This window comes from Falco rusticolus, chromosome 7 (genome assembly GCF_015220075.1).
Source record: "Falco rusticolus isolate bFalRus1 chromosome 7, bFalRus1.pri, whole genome shotgun sequence".
NCBI classification, from domain to species: domain Eukaryota; kingdom Metazoa; phylum Chordata; class Aves; order Falconiformes; family Falconidae; genus Falco; species Falco rusticolus.
In genome coordinates, this window is record NC_051193.1 from 37,091,080 (window position 1) to 37,106,633 (window position 15,554).

At 37.9% G+C, this 15,554-nt stretch overlaps 1 long non-coding RNA gene across 1 annotated transcript in view; it reads left to right on the forward strand.

Moving 5' to 3' along the window:
- LOC119151161 overlaps positions 1 to 15,554 on the forward strand; it is a 94,312-nt gene that overhangs the window by 32,457 nt on the left and 46,301 nt on the right. The window lies entirely within an intron of this gene.

Consider the following 15,554-nt stretch of genomic DNA (forward strand, 5'->3'; position numbering starts at 1 on the left):
CTGTCTCAGTGCTTTATGCATGTATGTCCTTAAAAAGTGCTAATTGTGGCTATAATTGTAGTTAGTAAATTCTCCAAGTAGTCATTATGGTAAGAACAGTCTTGAAGATGTTCAATTTCCATCTGTTACCAGATCCATGGCTTGAATAGCAAAATGATTATATTTTTTTTCTTAAAATTGGCTTTGTTTCTTGTCTTACGCTTGTTTGTCACTATGATCAGTATGTGAAAGATAAATACATGTCACTGTAAAATCTTTCTAAAATTATTTTGAACTGCTTTTTCCTGTATAGTTGTAGGACTTCAGATGGTCACCATTTCTAGTCCTTTCTCTAGATTCTTAAGTGGTGAATATTGCTTATTTAAGTGATTTCTTTCCATAACTCCTTCAGTTTGGCTTTCCTTATTATTTAGGAGGTCCTGCTTTCTTAGGTCATCTCATAGAGCATACGGTTACATCCACTTAGTGAAAAGATACAGAAAATATCTTGATAAGCATGTTTTAATTGATATGATACTGAACACTGTGGAGAACGTAAGAGAGCCTTGCAGTAGTGCTCCATTCAGTCTGCATCTTTTAGTTTTCTACCTTTCAATTTGGACATGAAGTAACGTGTTAAGTTTCATCCTTGCCTGGGAGACAAAAAGTCTGGGAGTATTTGCAGTCAATGATCTGTCATGGTGTCAAACAGTGTATCAATAATTTAATAACACAATTACCTACAGCCCATAGTTTTTCTGAAACAATGGAAAATGATTGCTGCTAGCTTTTAACAATAAACAATCATATTGCCACCTTTCTACTAGTAATGGATATCAAAGACATCATTAAATACCTGCTTAAGGGGAAAAAAGCAGGCAGGAAATCTAGAATGAGAAGGACAAACAGACAGATAGCAGTAGGCTGAATGTGAAAGGTCTGTGTGTCTCTCCTATTGTACAGTTTGGTGCAGTCTTGTTGGGCTAGGGACTGTTGACTTCTGCCTCTGAATGGCCCTTAAATGGCGATTATTTTAGAAAAGCTGTCTTTCCAGCATCAAACCGCTGCTGGTTGCCTTAACTTCCGATTTCAGGACAAGTATAATTTGTATGTAGCGATGTGACTGCCATATCCACTTCCAGAGTTGGAGGAAACACAGATCATTGATGCATATGCAGAAGCAGTGTGAGGGCTAACTTTGAAACTGATTTGAGGAAGCTGTGTGATGGCCATAGTGGAAAGTGCAATGACTTTTCCCAAACATCTGTGGCAAAAATGAATTAAGATCTTGTGAAATGTGATAAAACACACGCAGAATTTATTATTTTGCTGTTTTAAATCCTGTTCTTGGCACAGCAAGTGCAAGGGCTTAATTCCAGAAATATTTCATATCTCTGTCTTGCTGACTTTCTCAACCATCGGGGGTCTCTGGTAGCCTCTTCTTGGAGAGTCTATCCTAGGTAGTCCAGTAATGGATTTGGAAAGTTAATCCCATAGTTGAGTTCAGGTTCCAGAGGAAACGGCATTGATAATGTAAAGTGTACTTTTCCAATTGAATTTCCATTGTTCCAAAATTCTCTGTACCTTGTCTAAACATCTTCAGCACGTCTGAAGGACTAATACTTTCTAATTTTTTAGTTTTTTCAAAAATACTTCACTTTTCTCCAATCATATTTATTGTTCTAAAGCAATAAGATATTATGCAATATCATGCACATCTGTCTGTCTTCCTCTACCCAAAAAAAGCTCTACCCAGAGCTTTCCCACTTTCATTTTTCACTTTGTCTTTATTGGCTGAAAATCAAACGCCTTCTTGTTTACTTTGTCAGGCTGTTGAAGGCTATGACTGAGCCCCTCCATTTTCATAGAATCATAGAATCGTTTAGTTTGGAAAAGGCCTTTAGGATCAAGTCCAACCATTAAACCAGCACTGCCAAGCCCACCACTAAACCATGTCCTAAAGCACCACATCTACACGTCTTTTAAATACCTCCAGGTTGGTGACTCAACCACTTCCCTCAGCAGCCTGTGCCAGAGCTTGATAACTCTTTTGATGAAGAAATTTTTCCTAATATCCAATCTAAGCCTGACTTGGAGCAACTTGAGGCCATTTCATATTGTCCTATTGGTTGTTATTTGGGAGAGGAGAATGACACCCATCTCACTACAACCTCCTTTCAGGCAGCTGTAGAGAGTGATAAAGTCCTCTCTCAGCCTCCTGTTCTCCAGGCTAAACAAGCCCAGTTCCCTCAGCTCCTTCTTGTAAGACCTGTGCTCCAGACCCTTCACCAGCTTTGTTGCCCTTCCCTGGACATGCTCCAGCCCCTCAGTGTCTTTCTTGTAGCGAGGGGCCCAAAACTGAAGTTGGGATTCCAGGTGCGGCCTCACCAGTGCCAACTGTAGGGGGATGATCCATTACCTTGTCCTGCTGGCCACACTGTTTCTGATACAAGCCAGGATGCCACTTACCTTTTTTGGCCACCTGGGCACATTGAGCTGATATCGACCAATATCCCAAGGTCCTTTTCCGCTAGATTTTCTTTCTTTGTTACATTTGCAGTAGTGATCAGAAACACGAGGCTTCCTTTGTGTTTCTTTGCTGTGAAACAACACTGCAGACATAACCGTTCTTGGCACTTACTGCCAAAATTTGATTATCTGTTGCCTGGGTCTTATTAACACTTAGTCATTTCAGTCTCTTCTTATAATAGGGTCATATTGTGCCTTTAACCACATTTTCATTACCTGAGTTTGACACTTTTCTCTTTCAGCTAAACATCTTTTGAAGATGAGTTGAACACAATATTCAAAGATTCATTGAACCATCAGTAACTGTTACACAATTTATATTGTTTTTCAGCTTTTTTCTCTGCTGTACTAGATTCTCAGTTTGATGACCTTCTGTGTAAGTTGTGAAGCTCATTTGTTTTCCAAAAGGTGTCAGTGGGGTTTGCATCACACTTACTCTAAAACCAACAAAATTTATATTTCTCAGTTTCAGTATTTGGGTTTGGGGTTTTCTAGTTTGTCATAATAATGGACTGTGAGGGCTTTCTGTATCTAGTTCATGTCACTGTGGTTCTTTAAGATTATTACACTGTTAGGTTTCTAATGCAGCAAATGAATGATCAGATTTCATATAGATTTAATGAAAATGTTATTATTACGTGAGAAATACTAGATATCATAGCCTAAAAATCTTTTAAGAATTAAGTAAAAAAAATCAATAAACCAAAAATACGTTCCTTGTATATGAATGGTTTTAATTGACTGACAACTACATTTTGTTCTTTTCATGTAATAGTGTTTGCAAGTACCAAGCTGTTTAAGAATTTGTTGTGCTACTTGGAATATTGGAAAATTTTATGTATGTACTCATATTCACTTGTATAATATGCATAAGTACTTGCTATATTATCTTGTTATGTGAGAAATATCTATGCGTATAATATATATAAGTGATTGAGGCAAATTAAGACCTCACAATTACCTCTTTGGACAAAATGTACCACTGTATGTAGAATGTCGAAATACCACCTAGAGCTGCATTTTACAAACCTGAATTGCTGGCAACTTCTCCCATCCCCATGCAGCACCACAGGAGTGGCTTGTTGCCTTAAGGAAACACAAAAGAACAAGTGAAGGGGAAAGTCACTAAATACTAATGAGAACAACCACAACATTAAAAAAGGATGAAAAATAAAATATTCACAATTTCATAATGAACTGAAAATCAAATGGAAGTCAAACCAAAGAAAATAATAAAGTATAAATTAAAACATACAGAATAACGTACACATGTAGAGTGAGATATATTCAAAAGCAGAAATAAAGTAAGTAGTGATCAAAACTTTTAGATTTCTGCTATAAACTCTTATCTTTGTGAGATTTTGGCCATCTTCCTATGAGAAGGCAAGGCTTTTAGAAAGCGTGGAATTCTCACAGATGAAAAGAGACTTTAATGTTGGCACACAGATGCTCCATTGGCTTCTTAAGTTGTTGATCTGGAAACATTTCTTATTCCAGTGAAAGAATATATGGTAGCGCTGCAGGCTGTGGAGCATCTCCACTTTCTCCTGCAAGAGAAAAGGCTTCAGGAGACTGAATTGTCTTGGGAATGCAGAGCCGTAGGAGAAGGTTCTTCTCCTTGAGCCTGCCAGGGAGAGGAAGGCGAAAATGGTCAATTAGTCTCAATTCAGTGCCGTTGGTTTAGTATAGAGGATGCTTTGGTTCTATGCCTGAATATATTTTTTGGTGTCTTTAAGAAATCTTAAAGAGATACAGAATTTGTGATCAGTAATGATTCCCAAGTACTTTTTATAAGTGCTAAGCAGGCTGCTTTGCCCACATTCGGCTTTGCTGGCTAGCTTCATTTTATGCCCTATCACTATTAAACAGTTCCAAGTGTCATCCCAGAAATGGTTGTACTTCATCAAGATAAGGTGAGCCTTAAATATAAAGTTCTGTCCTGAGATATATATATGTCTTATGTGCCTGCAAATTATATTGACCTGACTGGAAATTTGGAGTCCGTGTAAGAGAAGTTTGGAGAACAGCAAGTTCATTTTTATAAAATCATTGCCTTATTTTCCTTTGGGGTTGACTCCTGAACTAGCCTGTAATGCAGTTCATTGTCTAGTATTTTCCTTAGCAGTCTGTCTTAGCTTATCCCAGAGCCAGCATCTGTGTTCTTCTTTAAATCCTCATTTGAGGGACACTGGCTCACTTGGCAGGCAGAGTTACTGGGACGAATATAACTGGACCCCTATGTAATTCCCTCATGGGCAGATGTAGGCTGACATTTTTGCTACTGCTTGTTGTTTGGCAGAAGGTAGGCTCTTGCAAGGCCAGGTTGGGTGTTGGTGAGATTATAAAGCTTATATACAGTGGAAAACAGTAGAAATACATGACGCCTGAAAAATGAAGAATCCATCATGGCTTTGCATCTGTGATTTCCCATTGGTTTGGGACATAACCATTTGATTTTGGCATTGTACTCATTTACGTGTCAATAAGATAGCTAAACCTCCAGGGAATTACTGTCTCTTAATCAAGCCCATCATTAAAGTGTGTACACAGAAATGGGCCTAGAGACTGGAGTTCCTGCCAAAACCCCAGAAGCCAAAAAAGAACATCAAGATTTTAAAAAACATTCCTGTAAGACATTTACCAATGTTTATGCAATTCTTAGTCGATCTCTTCCACTGCTGCTTTTTGTTGACTGAGAGCATAAGGTGCTGTGTTCCCTGTAAGTCAAGGGAAGCTTCTGAAGAAGCAGATAGGAGCAATGCCTTTTTTCCACCTTGATGTCATTATAGTCTTAGTTTTTCTCGAGGGTTCTCTTGGGTGCCTCTCTGGGTTTCTGTAGTCTGAAGAGCCCTGATTAAGCAAGGCTCACCTAATTTTTAGTGGCCTCAGATTTCTCCCTGTGTGTGCCACAGCATTTTTAGAGGGCCTGTGGACATGAAGATTTTAAATTGTCTGAAATGTGTTTATTAGATGTGCATAGACTGAAATGTGTTTATTAGATGTGCATAGAATGCACATATTTATAGAAATGTTTAATGTATGTATAAACTTTTTGTTGCTTTTACTTGCTGCTAAGAACTGTTCAGTCTAATTTGTACGCATATTGTAAGAATACGTGCAAACAAACACATGGTCTTAGCAGTATTAGCATAAACCTAATGGGAGCATCTACTTCAAGGTCTGGATCTGCCAGGTATTTACCATCACATGGTCATTAGGTTTCAAACAGATTGTGTGTGTCTTACATGCACATAAAAACACACTGTCAGCTGCAAGGATCTAACATCAGACCTTGAATCTTATGGGTTTTGTATTTTCAGATTTTCTCCACTTCCCTCAGTAATGTGAACAAACTTTGAAATTAAATTGTCATCTTTGAAACTAAATAAATTGCAGAACATAGTATTTAGGTATGAATCTTCTTTTTAACTCTTGTAAGAAATGTGAACCTATAATCAACAGTGCCGAGGGCAAAGAAGAATAGCTCAGGAGTTAAACTGACCTGAAGTGCATTCTTTTTACTGACTTCTATGTCTTTCCCGAATGAAAAATAACAAACAAACAAAGCTCAACAAACAATCCACACAATTGGTGCACAGATGGTACAGAGCAGAACCAGATTCCTCTGCAGAACTGCAAAGCTTTCATCCCATGCAACACTGATACAGAATTTACCCATCCATCTGAGCTGTTAAGTTTTTGTGCACTGAGTGTGAGACTCATAGATTTGGCTCCTGCATCGATGCACCCCCACAGATAGGGACATGTCTTACATACTTTTCTAGCACAGTGCCAGAATCTTTCTCCTACTCCATGACCTGATATACCAGCTGCAGGTGGCTGACAGCAACTCTCGTCCCCTGCTTCCTACTGCAGTGGACTGTGGAGTGGGACAGTTTGCTGGGCTACATGTCCACCAGTTCTTAATGAGATGTTGGTCTCCAAGGAACCTGCTTGCTGGCCCATTCCCTTGTTGCAGCACAGGAATACTGACTTCTTCCCCAGCACCAAGATATTGCTCCTGCACAGGACCAGTCCACAGTTTTGTCTTATTCACTGGAAAAGAAGAAACGTGAGAGGACTGAGCCATTTGTAAATGGAGTTATGCAAAGCTACAGTCAGTTTTGTTTGCCAGAGCTTGATGATTTGAAAAATTTGTTCGCATATTTCTTCCAATCTGTATCAAACATTCTGGAAAGTCATCTGCTTCTTCAAACATCTTTTTGGTCCTCTATTGTATCTGGATAAATGAGTCTGAGGACTCCTGCTTTAGTGGACCTCTACTTTTGTATTGATAATTCACAAAATTGTCATTATTTTTCAGACAAAAAAAATTTAATATTTAATTTGTTGCTTCATAGCTGATTCAACTAGTGTGGTTTGTTAAATTTTTGCTTATTTCAGGTCTGGCTCAGCCATATTTCATCAGGCAAAGATGCCACCAAAGCTTGACGGGGAATTTGTCCAAGTAAAGGCTCTAGGCTTTGACATATATTATTTTGCTGTGTCTTTGTGCTGTTACTGTCTTTCATTTGAATTGGAACATAGATAATTATATTCTAGATTTAAAACAACAACTTTGGGTTTTTTTATAAATATTTGTTTTACTATCCAAAGCCTGGAAACACCTTCAAAGAGGTGATTTTAGTATCTTATAATTTTCTGTACACCATAAATGGTTACTTGGAATGTGCTTCTAGTTGTCTGCCCTAAAAGGAAAAAAATACCGACCAAAAGAATTTAAAGTGCTTAAGAGTTTTAACCACAAAGGATACACAGAGAGGCTAGAATGGCACATGGTGCTGAGCCTGTCAGATTCTTAAAATACCAACAATTCGGTGGTCTATAATCCTGTCACTCTCTGTGTATCTGAAAAAAAATGCTCAACATCGTTAATTGAAACTAGAGCTCTCAGGCAAGAGATGTGATTTTTCCAATATCAGTGTTATAAAATCAAGGAGAATTTAGAGTATATGCATAGGGGTCTACTTTCTAAGAAAACCTCCTGAAGTTTTATAAAAAGATTTTGCAAAGCAGACTACTGAGAAATGTTCTCGTGTGTCATGTTATCCATAATTTCTCTTTTCCCATTTGTATTGTTGAGGAATTTCTTTACAATCTTCATGTTTTAAAATCCATGTGCTCCTTTTTCTTCCTACCCATGTGAATTAATCCTTTATTTGTGACTTCATTCCACTGACATTTTTGTGATGTCACAAAAGATCAGATCCAGAGAAAACCTAAGAATTTGTCAGTAGAAGTTAGTGCTCAGGATTTCACAGGATTGAGCCCACTGAAAGAATTACAGTCATGTTGGGGCATGATTTTCTAGCAAAAGCCAATGAACTTTTAATGTGAAGTGGTCCAAAAAATATATGAAGCATAAGCATGAATGTTTTGAAATAAAATGTTTTCCAACATTTTCTGTGAAGGGTCAGCTGTAGAATTCCAAAAAAAATAATTATTCTTGTTTTAAAGTCTAAGAATAGTAAGATTTTAACAGAAATAAAGGTACTAAATAGCACATAATCTACTGTGTACAAACCTAAAGACATTCTACAATGAAGTAGAGCTTTATTATTTTTATTGTAATCATATTACAATTATATATTCCAAGACATTTATTCAGGGATGTCTGCTTGTCTTCTCCCTTTTCTTATCTATGTCTTACAAGCAAAAAATATATAGAGGTGGTCTGGACCAATGAAACAGGAAATTGCAAAGCCTGCTGAATCTTATTTGTTGAGCCACCTGGCTGGTGTTGGAGTTTGGGGTTTTAGGGGGTTGGGTGTTTTGGGTTTTTTTTTTTTTGGTGAGAAATAAAGTTTTCCTCTCCTCAGCAGCAACAGGAGTGAAAACAGAGAAGGACCAAGTCGTTCTGAACTGCAGTAGGTGGATTAGGCTGCCATAGCTTTTCAGTACAATCAGTCTATTCTTTATGCAAACCATTCTTGGCTTCTTTCACTGCATAAATGGAGACAGTTTGTGGGCAGAAGCCTAGATGGGGGGAAACTACCTTTATCATTTGTTTATGTTGTTCTCCTGATACATAGCACGTGCTTACGGATGTCCTTATCCAGCTCTCCGCAATAAGGTTGTAGGGAAATAACTGCTGAGGATAGGTAGCTTGAGAATTTATAGCATGCATGCTGACTCCATTTGATCTTGAGAATAAGATCAGACCTTCATTTTACTGAGGTATATGTATATTCTTAGAAATTTTCTCCATCTGACAGCAGCAAGGTATATAGGAGAGCGAAAGTGAGCATCCTTCCACTAAAGAGGAAGAAGGAAATCCTTGGTTTAGCACAAGATATTCCTGTAGAGAGGGAAAGATGGAATCTTAAAAGGCCCTGCTGACCTTCACCACTAAAATGAGAAGGGGACCAAATCACAAATGTAACACTTGCCTCGTATTGAAATCTGACCATAAGTTTCTATATGCAAACCATTTGTGCATTTCATCTTGGCGGATACTAGCAGACTTGTATCTGGGAGAAGAGCTGAGAAATTAGTGTTTTCTCAAACAGAATGATTACCTTTAGTGTTGTGTTTTTACTTGATGCTTGTCACATTGTAAATTCCATACAAACAACCTGCCTGCACTGTGATATGATATCCCTGTGACTTCTGCTCCCTAACTGGATGGAATGGGTTGTTTTCTTCTCTTTCTACTTTCTGTTTTAATTTCTAGACTAATAAGCTTTTAGAAAAGCTGCAATCTTGTAACAGCATTCATAAGCTCTTGTCATGTATCATCTGTTACACAAAGTCTCCTAGGTATTCTTTGATTTCCAGGTTTTCCAAACATCTCTCTCCCAGATACTTTTTGAATGATTATTTCCTTCAGCTTGCGTTTTTCCAGAATGAATCTCATTTTGGGTGATATCCAAAGCCCATTGAGGTCAGAAGAATGTCTCCTATTGACTTCAGCAGGCTTTGGATTTGTTCCTTTATTTCCTATATCCAGGAGCCAAATTCTGCACACCTTACTGTTTTAATGGGAATTATGTATAAGCAAGGCAAGCAGTATTGGCTTCCATGACATGATATTTTCAAACTCCTTTGCATTGTATTTCACTCTTTTCACTAGCATTCATAATGGTACAGTATAATTTACAAATATAAGTGCTGTTTATCTATCACCATGGATAGCTTATGGAAATCTTAAGTAATACTGAATGAACTCTGTTGTGTCTGCTACCACCTCTTTCCAGACTTGATATATGTTCTTCCATTACCTTTTGTCTTTTAATTACTTTGCAGTTCATAAGGTTTTGTCAGTGTTTAGGAAAATATGAATAATTTGTGGGTAAAGTTTTGAAAGGCACTGTAATCAGGCATAAAGTCCAGTTACAGGTTAGATTCAGAAAAGCACTTTAACATGTGCTTGAGTCTATCCCTCTTAAGAAATGCAAGTAGATTTTTAAATTTAATTGTTTAAGTGGGACTTTGGTCTCAATAAAAGTTAAGAAAAGCTTTATAGTCATTCCTGAATAGGGAGATCTTTTCAAATTGTGTCTTTTATATACCAGTTCTCTAAGATGAAGGATTCCAACTATTCAACCAAGTTGGTACCTGTAAGGGCTATTCACCACTAGAGTATGAGTATCTCTGAAGTGAGGATTCGTCATCTAAATTTAAAACTGGAGTGTGTTTAGCAGAGGGCCACCAAGATGATTGGGCGATGAAGGATTTGCTGTAGTAGGAGAAGCTGAGGCTTGTTCAATGTGAAGAAGATAATGGCTTTTGGGCACCTTTGTAGTAGGAGGTCACCAAGAGAATGGAACCAGGCTATTCACCATGTTGTGTGGTGGGAGAACAAGAGATAACAGGCAGAAGCTGAAACAAGACAAGTTCAGACTGGGTGTAAGGAAGAGCTTTTTTTTATAGTGAAGGCGGTCAAACACTGGAACAGATTGCTCAGAGAAGTTGTGCAGTCCTTGAAGGTTTTCAAGACCAAACTGCATATGAGTAAGTTGGTCAAATCTCACCGCTGACCCTACTTTGAGGCAGAAGCTGGAGTAGTTGAACTCCAGAGGTACCTTCCATCCTAGCAGTTATGCTATTGGCCCCCCTCTGTGTTCATACATTTTTTTATAATAGCATTTATTCAATTATTTTTCTGGAAGGAGAAGAAAGAGATACTGGAAAGTAAGTGCTAGAATTCCCTGGACTTTCATAGGAAAAGTGTTAATCCATATTTCCCTTTCCATTTCTCAGTACCTGCTCCTTCTGGCATACCAATTTAATTGTCTGTGGCTCATAAATTAACTAGCTAATTCCTTTGTGATCTGGGGATGCATATGCCCTCCTTCTGGTTTATATTTTTTCCTAGCTGTTTTATTAAGTACTTGTTATAAATAAATGTACCAGAAAGATTCTGCTGCTCTAGTTGCTCAGGCATCTTTTCCTTAGTTTTCTTGTTAAAGACTATTTTCTTTATTATTATTATTATTATTATTCCTCTATTCTTTCATTCTCTCTCCTTAATCTTGTATCAATTTGAGTAATATTTCACAGAATCGCACATCACAGAATGCTTGGGGTTGGAGGGGACCTCTGGAGGTCCAACCCCCCTGCTCAAGCAGGGCCGCTGGAGCTGGTTGCCCAGGACCAAGTCCAGAGGGCTTTTAAATATCTCCACAGATGGACACTCCACAAGCTCCCTGGGCAACCTGTACCAGTGCTCTGGTACTCTCACACTGAGAAGTGTTTCCTGATGTTCAGATGGAAACCCCCATGGGTTTTGTCCTGTCACTGGGCACCACTGAAAAGAGTCTAGCTCCATCTTCTGTACACCATCCCTTCAGGTATTTATATACACTAAGGACATACCCCTTCTCCAGGCTACACAGTCCGAGCTCTCTCAGCTTTTCCTCATGTGAAGCACTTTAGTCAGTCATTTCAGTGGCCCTTTGCTGGACTTTTACCAATAGTTGTGCATCTCGCTTGTACTGGGGAGCCTGGAACTGGACACAGTGCTCCAGGTGTGGCTTTACCAGTGCTGAGTAGAGGGGAAGGATCACATTCCTCAACCTACTCACAACATTCCTCCTAATGTAGCTCAGGATGACTTTGGGCTTCTTCAAAGCAAGGGCATATCACTGGCTTATGTTCAGCTTGGTGTCCACCAGGATTCCAGGTTCTTTTCTGCAGAACTGCTTTCCAGTTGGTCGTCTCCCAGCATTTATTGGTGCATGGGGTTATTTTAACACATTTTGTTTTCATACTTAACAGAAAGTCTGCAAGGGTAAAGACCAGCAGCTGAAGAAATCTAAAAAGGCACAAGCAGTTACCTAATGCAATGTATTAATACGCATAGAGCCTTAGTTGGGCTTTATGTAGTATTACAGATTGACTAAGCAGGTGAAGCCTATCATTTCAGATCATAGTTCAGTGCTGTTGCTATCACAGACTTTAAAATTTATATCAACTCCTCTATTACAATTAGGTAATTTTTTGCAGTATTTTTCCTTATCTTCCAGAATAATCTTTAGTTTAAGCCTAGGGGCAGTTTCAGTCTGGGGCAGGACACTTCCATTTTGTTTTGGTATTCCCTGCATGCATACAAACCTCTCACAGGATGGTTCAGGGAATGTTAATCATCAGGGACCTACTCTGTACCCAGAAAGTTTAATCTATGAAGAGATGCTACTAGACAGATGTTTCTATGCAGAAGATATAAAAATTCCTCAGAGGTAGTTCTTGTGGTGTTGTCAACTCATGGCACGTAATGGATAAACAGATCTAGTATGGGAATGAACTCTTTCATTTCTCTTTCTCAAAAAAATAGAGGCTTTGTAAAAGAAAATCATCCCAAGTGGGAACAAAAAGAGAAATTGTTGAACATCTTCAGGAAAAAAGATTCAAATTAATACATCTTTGGGTCATTTGATTGTAGTGTTTGGCTAAAATTGTAATGTGAAAATTGGAACCTTTCTTTTCCAGAAACGTCTGGTTGAAATATATCTACTTGACAAAGTTTTCCACTTTGTCAAGAAAAGCTTAAATTAAATTTCATTTCTTTTAGGAAAAGATTCAATGGAAATGACAGTTTTCTAGCAGAGAGTTGCTCAACACATTTTTAGCACTTTGTGCAAATCATTTAACTGAAATACCTCGGTTTCCATCCCTTGTGAGAGGAGAGTTATATAGTGTATTGACCTCATAGAGTGTTAGGAGAAATATTTTGTGTTTATTAAACACTTGTAAAGACAGAGAAGACCAATCCCCAAATGGAATTATAAAAAATACTGTGGTAGTCTAAATGCCACCAACTTTTAATGAAATTAAAAGGCACTATCAGGAATACTCTGAATCACTGGTGTGAATTAATTAAAAGAAATTGTTTCATTAAATCATTAAACTCTCTGTAGACTTTGTTGCCCAGAGTTGCATCAGGCAGCCATTATGTGCAAAAATGTGTACACATCTTTTTTCCAAACTTAGAAGTGGCATTTAATTTCATCTGTCACCTTACCAGCTACTCATTTGGTACTGTGAGATGCTTCTATACCTTTCCTCAAACAGCTTTAGTTTTGACTGTCCTGAGTAATTCCATATCATCAGCAGGATGTATAAAGTTTCTATTTACTCTGTATTTGAGATTACTCACAAGTATGGTGAACATCACAGATTCCAGCAGAGACCTTGTAATGCCTTGCAAGTAACCTTCCTCCCTTCTGACAACTGGCTGTTAGTCTTTCCAAACTTGGAAAAAGCTAATAATGCACAAGAGGACTGTTCCTCTTGTGCCATGGTAGCTTCACTCTTTTAAAGACCTGTCAATTTTCCCAAAGCTTTATGGAAATCCAAGTCGTATGCACCCAAGTATCCAAGTATAGATTTGCAACACTGCAGTTACCAGGTCATCTTTACCCACCTTTAGACAAGGCTAATACATTTTTTGAGGCGTGACTTCCATCTGCAAATCTGCATTGATTCTTCCTCAGTTAAAATCTGTGCCACAGCTGTAACTCCCATCTTATTGCTGTGCTAGGATAGGTTTCTTAAAATATGTAGTCTTTATCTTCTAAATTATTTGGATGCTTACCCTTTAAATACCCGACATATTACTTTGCTTTTTTTCATAAATGATGTTGAGGGGACACTTTATAGAAAAAGAAGGTAAGAGTGAACAAAATAACACTTATTTTTGTAAGTAAATAGTTAACATTGTGGACATTAAAGAATGGTTATAAAGAAAAAATGAATTCTGAAAGTATATTTCGTGCAAGAGAAAAACAAAACAAAAAATCCTTCAAGGTGAGTCAGTTCCTGAACGTGTGCTAACTGGTTACTGACTTGTGACTGATTAAGTATTATTTTCTTTATGAGCTCTCTGATAAATATTTTTTTGTGTTTTCATTTTCAGATACATATTTAGGCAACTTTTATAGGAAGTGGATTAATCTAGGCTTTGGCTTTCATTCAGCTATGTCTGGCATATACAAATCTAAGATCTGTAATAGAAGAGTCTGTTTCAGAGACACACATTCACATCAGGATCCTGTGTTTCTAAATTTTACAGTAGTCTTAATTTTCAGAGCTTCATACTTTGTACATGCTGGATTTCGCTGTTGTGTCAATTGGATTTTCTTTCTGTGAAGCACTGCAAAAAGCGTGTGTGAATTCAGATGAAAATTGCCTGTGCTGTTGACATTTTCTGCTGTTGAAAATGTAGCAACTCAATTCTGATTTTCAGCTTGCTTTAAACTTACAGAAATAGTGCAACTGCCACCTGTTTCTAATTATTCCTGAAAAGCCAGTAAGAGGTAGTACAAAGGCCACTCAGGAGAATGATTCAGAGTAATCTGGAAATTTTAGCTATTGATCTTTGACTGATGACGTTCTCTTTGCTAAGCCTGACGTGTGCTGCCCAGACCAGAGGTTGTTTGTAGTGTGCGTTGCATCCTGTTCTGTCCGAGGCATGAAATCACAGTGATGGAGGTTCGGAGGAGATGATGATATTCTTTTTCTTAGAAGTAGTGCAAAAGACTGAAACAGAAGGGGCTTAAAGAGGTGCTTTTTTGGTAATGATAGCTTCAGTGAAAAATTGAAATCTCTGCAGCTGATCAATGACATCAGCAGTTACCAAAGATCTTAGCCCATCACTGCTATAGTCTTATGACAAATGTTCAAAACTGGATGTCTGTATTTAAGTAGGCTCCTGCATCTATAATGGTAATGCGTTTATAGATAGTTTGATCTTTAGCCGGGTTGTATCTCATAGCCATTCAGTGAGATTTGTGGATATCTGTCACTGAGGTATAACAATTTTACTGACACTAGGGAGACTAAATATGGATTGAAAATCTTAACATTAGGCAACTGTGTGAATATTTTGCCCCTGTTTCCTAGAAAATGGTATTTTTCTTTTTAACCTTAAAAAACACACAGTGAGTAAAGCAATTTTTAAACAGCTTGGCCTGGTAGTTACAGCATCCTTCAAAAGCTTAGGACTGGTACAATCAAGTTAAAAAAATGGCCAAGATTTCTTAAAGATACATAAAGTAGGAACAAAATCCTACTTTTGTGAAGGCAAGTTTATCGCTTTTCCACATTCCTGGGTATGAGGCCATGTGACAGAAAAGCCCTGTATGAGCTGGATGTAAAATACGCAGTTTCAGTATGATTGTGGTTTATTTTATGTAGACAAATAAACATGTGCATGTGTGTGTATAAAATCCCTCACCTAACTTTGATTCTTCAGGAGTCCTGATCACTCATAGCTTCCTGGCTTACTGCATTAATACTATTTAATATAGATTCTTTTCTATTTCACTTAACACTCTTCTCGCCTTTTCTTAAGCAAATCTCACTCATCCTACCTCCATTTCTCAATGATGTGTTTATTTTCACAGTTCTCTCAACCATCTCTTGCACAGACAAGCTCACTGACCATTTTTCAGTAGCTTTTGAGACCCAAGAATGTACTTTCCTCATATGATCAGCTGGTAATTTGAAATCTAGGTCTCCTCATCCTCTTATTTCCTGGCAGCTTTTTTTAAAAACTATCATGGGGCAGCCAGTCATCCTTGAAT